The sequence below is a fragment of the Triticum aestivum genome, chromosome 5D (genome assembly GCF_018294505.1).
Source record: "Triticum aestivum cultivar Chinese Spring chromosome 5D, IWGSC CS RefSeq v2.1, whole genome shotgun sequence".
Taxonomy (NCBI): domain Eukaryota; kingdom Viridiplantae; phylum Streptophyta; class Magnoliopsida; order Poales; family Poaceae; genus Triticum; species Triticum aestivum.
In genome coordinates this window covers 257,699,797-257,706,149 of record NC_057808.1, presented here as the reverse complement: position 1 = coordinate 257,706,149, position 6,353 = coordinate 257,699,797, and positions in this window count along the sequence as shown.

Sequence of the window (6,353 nt, the reverse complement as noted above, 5' to 3'; positions counted from 1 at the left end):
AACATGGGGAAGGCCACCTTGACGTAATCGGTCAAGCATTGACAGGTCATCCGCAGCAGTAACCTCTTCTTGTTCCGGCTCTTCTTGTTCCTCCTCTGGGTCGATGTTGGATTCACTGTCGCTGTCTACTTCAATGTTTTGGGGTGAAGTATAGCGGTTCTTGAAACGCTTTTTGGAAAGACGTGTCTCTTGGAACAATTCTCCTTCATATGTGTCTGGGTTAATGTGAGGTTCATAATCCTCTTCCTTTGGGGGAGATAGTCTAGCACGTGGCGGCACTTCATAAATGACATCCCAACCTTTCAGATTTGGATTAGTTTGGCAGGCCCACGGTAGATAGAATACTTGGGTCGCCTATTGAGCCGTAATATAGACATCGGGAACATCTAAATGGGTGCTTTGTTTGATTTCAACTAGCCCTATATGTTCATGAGTCCTTCTAGTCTCCTTCGGCTGAAACCAATAACATTTGAAGAGTACGACATTCGGTGGGTTGTCACCATAGAATAGAAGTTCATAAATTGCTTCAACTCTCCCATAATACTCGGTACCTCCTTCAACTCTACCTCTGATGAAGTTCTTCTTGTCTTTCCTGAACTTATGGTGAGGATCCAGGAACTGTCTATGCATGTCGAAGCAAGAAAACTTGCGACCGGCCTAAAGCCAACGAAACTCAAGAGCTCCCTTGCATGTGGGGCACGGGAACCTTCCATGCACACACCAGCCAACGAATAGCGCATACGCCGGCAAGTCATGCGTCGAGTACATGTACCAGACACGCATTATGAAGTTTCGTTTGCTATAGGCGTCGTATGTCTTGAAACCATTATCCCAGGCTTCTTGCAATTCGTCCTTAAGCGGGTGCATGTACACATTCATATTTTTCCCCGGATAGTTAGGCCCTGGAATTATCAACGTCAGGAAAATGTTCTTTCTTTGCATAATCTGTCTGGGGGAGAGATTGAGAGGAAAGACAAATACGGGCCAACAACTGTATTGGGCTGCCGTCAGACCAAACACACTGAACCCATCCATGCTGATGCCGACTCGAGGATGCCTCGGATCTACCGCTTTGTCAGCATGTAATTCATCAAACTTTTTCCACGCAACACCATCCGATGTGTGTACGATCATCAGATTCCCATCTGCATCTAGTTCGGTTCTTTTGCCCGTTTTGTGCCATGTCATCTGTCTGGCCGTCTCTTCGACCATGAAAAGACGTTGAAGTCTTGGTACGATTGGCATATACCGAAGAACACTAACGGGGATTTTGGTCTGTGTCTTCTCACCCATACCGTTGTCTACCACAACATACCTGGAAGACTTGCAAATGGGACAATAGTTCAAGTCTGCATAGTCAAGCCTAAATAAGACACATCCTTTCTCACACGCATGTATCTTTCTCATAGGGCATCTTCAGTGCACGAAGGATTTTGTCCGACTGGTACAGGTTTGCAGGCATTACATGGCCGGGTAGAAAGCATCGAAATACTGTCATCATTGCGTCGTAGCATTCTCTGCCCAAGTTGAACTGAGCCTTCAGAGCCATTACTTGTGAGATGGCATCCAACTGACAAAGCTCAGTGTGCTCATGGAGCAGACGTTTTGAAGACTCCAACATTTCATTGAAGGCCTTTGCAGATTCCTCCATCTCCTCGTCCGAATCCCGAGCATCATCGAAGTCTTGCACCATGTTTTCCTTCCCGGTAACATGCTCGTCGGTGCAACGACGATCCACCTCAGCTCGGTCACGTTGGGCGGACTCACCATGATATGTCCACACCGTATAATCGGGCGTAAAACCACTCTTCTACAGGTGTTTGCCCATTTCAGCCTCTGTCCTCTTTTCCCAATTGCCGCACCGTAAACAAGGGCACCAGGTTTTCCTCTGGCCATTTGCAAATGCGACTTGCACAAACCCCTTGGTTTTTGTGAACCATTCAGTGCTCCATTTGTTCTGACCATTGTGACCGGTGTACATCCACGCACGATCACTCATCTAGACTTTCAGAGCTACTGGACACACAACAAATATATATATATATATATATAATTCACCATGTATATATTCATCAGTTGATCTACTTTGTCAATTTTATTACGTCCATGCAACCTACACTCTAATAGGTAATGATAGGTCCTAATCCCACCCGAGTATGTGTAGATTGGGTTCATTTTCCCATGCTATACTCCGGATCCGACGCAAAATTTTGGCAGCACCTCCCCGCTGTTCTCCTGATACACGTCTCTGCAATAAACAGAGAGGATGTGTACCCGGAGAACAACAGGGGAGGCACTAACGAAATTTATGCGTCGGCTCCGGAGCAAAGCATATGGGAAAACGAACCCAATCTACACATACTCGGGCTATCCATGGATAGTGTTGGACAATTCGAAAGAATCACGGTTATAAATATGCAAATGCATGCATATTTATAACTATAATGCTTTCGAATGGGAGACACATATTGGTTAGGCATACTGATGATTCAAGACAGATATATAGCTAGCTATCAAGTTTCATCGGCACGAACACCGGAATAGAGAAAATAATTAAGGGGGGAGGAGGACATGTCATTTGTGCTCACCCACGAACGAAGGGGCAGAGCTCGTCAAACACACGGGGAGGCCGTCGAACACCAAACCTCGCAGCAATGAAACAACTGCACATTTATATCTACCAGATCAACACAATTATATATGATGTTTTTCATAACAAAATTGAAAAATATATGACCTAACTCATAATTCACAAATATATGACCCCGTCGGCCTCTGGAAGGCCAAAGAGCACCTTTTCGGGAGGTGTCGGGGGTCGGGGTCTCGTGTCGGTGTCGGGGTGCCGTGTCGGGGTCGGGGTGCTATTTCGGGGTCGGGGTGTCGTGTCAGGGTCGCGGTGTCGAGGTGTGGTGTCGGGGTCGGGGTGTCGGGGTCAGGGGTCGGGGTGTCGGGGTGTGGTGTCGGGGTCAGGGTGTCGGGGTCAGGGGGTCAGGGGCTCGGGGTGTCGGGGTGTCGGGGTGTCGGGGTCGGGGGGTCTGGGTGTTTCCTTCTATCCTTCTTCTTCTTTCCACAATAAGGATGGACCAATAGCAGTGCTCATGCTAGAGCGTGAGCAATGGCTAAATAGACAAGTTACATTTGTGTGTGCTATGGAAGGAAATTTAACATGGCCCCAATCAGCCAAGAAACAGCCTTCAGGAACCCGTGTGTGCTAGAACAAACAAACAAAAACTCTAAGCTACTCCATAACCGATAGTGCATCACAAGTTCACAACTGCACTTGGAAATCCAATGATCAGACACTATACATGGCCTGCAAGCAGCATCCTTGAATCACCTACCTAACTCAAACAGAACAGATTTATTCAAGGAAACCTATCTAGCTAGATCTCATGAAATTGATTAAACTCAATCGCAGCTTCTCTTAATGTACAACTCAATTTTCGTAGCAGATGTGGAAAACTAGCTAGTATGTCCTCTTACACAGCCGGCACAGCAGCGTTGCTTTCAAAACATGCTAATCCAGAACCTTTGGCGACAAACAACATATTATTGGACACAGATGTAACGATGATCTAGGTGGGGATAGGGAAAGGATCGACGAACAACCTGGGGCGCGTGGGCGCTCGAGGAAGAACTCCTCGGTGGAGACGACGGTGAGGCGCGCGGAGGCGTCGTCGCCGGAGGCGGCGTCGCCGAACTTGGCCCAGGAGCGGCGCTCGACGACCGCCTTGGAGAGGGGGGTGGCGGTGGCGACGGGGGCGGCAGGGTGGCGGTGGTGACGGGGGTGGCAGGGCTCCGGGGCGCTGGAGCTCAGGGGGAGCCGGCAGGGAGGCGGGGCGGATGGGGCCGCGTGGCGCCGGGGGCGACGGTGGCGCTGGGGTGGTGGGCGGGTGGTGGGGGCGCCGGGGCAGTGGGGCGGTCGGGCGGCGACGTGGTGGGGCGCCGGGGTGCCGAGGCGGCGGGATGATGGGGGTCGATCTGGTCGTCGGGAGGAGAGAGGGAGAGAAACAGAGAGGAAGGGGGTGGGGGGCTCGGCCGTTAGTTAGGTTAGTGAAGTTAGGTCTTTGCCGTCTGCCGTGCTTTGTCGTCCGCTATTTTTCTCTCTTTGCCGTCCGCTAGCGGACGGCAAAGAGGGGAGCCGTTAAGTTTTATCTAATCAGCTCGTAAGTGGGGCCACCTCTCTCTTTGCCGTGAGCCAGCAGACGGCAAAGAACTGGCTGATGGCAAAATCCTTCTTTGCCATCAGCCAGTTCTTTGCCGTCCGTTTTTTGTAAGCGGACGGCAAAGACCTTCTTTGCCGTCAGCTAGCAGACGGCAAAGAACTGGCAGACGGCAAATAAGCTAATTCCAGTAATGTGTAGGGTGTTGCATTACGTTCATGATTCGCTTATAGTGGGTTGCTAGAGTGACAGAAGCTTAAACCCGAGTAAGGGGGTTGTTGCGTATGGGATAAAAGGGGACTTGATGCTTTAATGCTAAGGTTGGGTTTTACCTTAATGATCTTTAGTAGTTGCGGACGCTTGCTAGAGTTCCAATCATAAGTGCATATGATCCAAGACGGGAAAGTATGTTAGCTTATGCCTCTCCCTCATATGAAATTGCAATGACGACTACCGGTCTTGTTGACAATTGCCTAAGACAATTCCGCACACCGATCTACCATTATTCCACACTCGCTATTTATAATATTTAGTAATATATTCTAACTTTATTATAACAGCACCTACTTTTATGTTTTTGCTCTCCGATATCATGCAAAGGTATCCTCTTCATACCCACAACATAGTTTTATTTCTCGTTTCTAGTTGGGAGCAAACGTTCGGTGTACGTAGCGTCGGGCCCGATGACTCTCTTCTGTGACAACACTGGAGCTATTGCACTTGCGAAGGAGCCCAGGTTTCACAGGAAGACCAGGCATATCAAGCGTCGCTTCAACTCCATTCGTGAAAGTGTTCAAAATGGAGACATAGATATTTGTAAAGTACATACGGACTTGAATGTAGCAGATCCGTTGACTAAACCTCTCCCTAGAGCAAAACATGATCAACACCAGGACGCAATGGGTGTTCGATTCATCACAATGTAACTAGATTATTGACTCTAGTGCAAGTGGGAGACTGTTGGAAATATGCCCTAGAGGCAATAATAAATGGTTATTATTATATTTCTTTGTTCATGGTAATTGTCTATTGTTCATGCTATAATTGTATTGTCCGGAAATCGTAATACATGTGTGAATACATAGACCACAACGTGTCCCTAGTAAGCCTCTAGTTGACTAGCTCGTTGATCAACAGATAGTCATGGTTTCCTGACTATGGACATTGGATGTCATTGATAGCGGGATCACATCATTAGGAGAATGATGTGATGGACAAGACCCAATCCTAAGCATAGCATAAAAGATCGTGTAGTTTCGTTTGCTAGAGCTTTTCCAATGTCAAGTATCTTTTCCTTAGACCATGAGATCGTGCAACTCCCGGATACCGTAGGAGTGCTTTGGGTGTGCCAAACGTCACAACGTAACTGGGTGACTATAAAGGTGCACTACGGGTATCTCCGAAAGTGTCTGTTGGGTTGGCACGGATCGAGACTGGGATTTGTCACTCCGTGTGACGGAGAGGTATCTCTGGGCCCACTCGGTAATGCATCATCATAATGAGCTCAATGTGACTAAGGCGTTAGTCACGGGATCATGCATTGCGGTACGAGTAAAGAGACTTGCCGGTAACGAGATTGAACAAGGTATTGGGATACCGACGATCGAATCTCGGGCAAGTAACATACCGATTGACAAAGGGAATTGCATACGGGATTGATTGAATCCTCGACATCGTGGTTCATCCGATGAGATCATCGTGGAACATGTGGGAGCCAACATGGGTATCCAGATCCCGCTGTTGGTTATTGACCGGAGAGGCGTCTCGGTCATGTCTGCATGTCTCCCGAACCCGTAGGGTCTACACACTTAAGGTTCGGTGACGCTAGGGTTGTAGAGATATGTGTATGCGGAAACCCGAAAGTTGTTCGGAGTCCCGGATGAGATCCCGGACGTCACGAGGAGTTCCGGAATGGTCCGGAGGTGAAGAATTATATATAGGAAGTCAAGTTTCGGCCACCGGGAAAGTTTCGGGGGTTACCGGTATTGTACCGGGACCACCGGAAGGGTCCCGGGGGTCCACCGGGTGGGGCCACCTATCCCGGAGGGCCCCGTGGGCTGAAGTGGGAAGGGAACCAGCCCCTAGTGGGCTGGGCGCCCCCCCATGGGCCTCCCCCCTGCGCCTAGGGTTGGAAACCCTAGGGTGGGGGGGCGCCCCACTTGCCTTGGGGGGCAAGGCACCCCCCTTGGC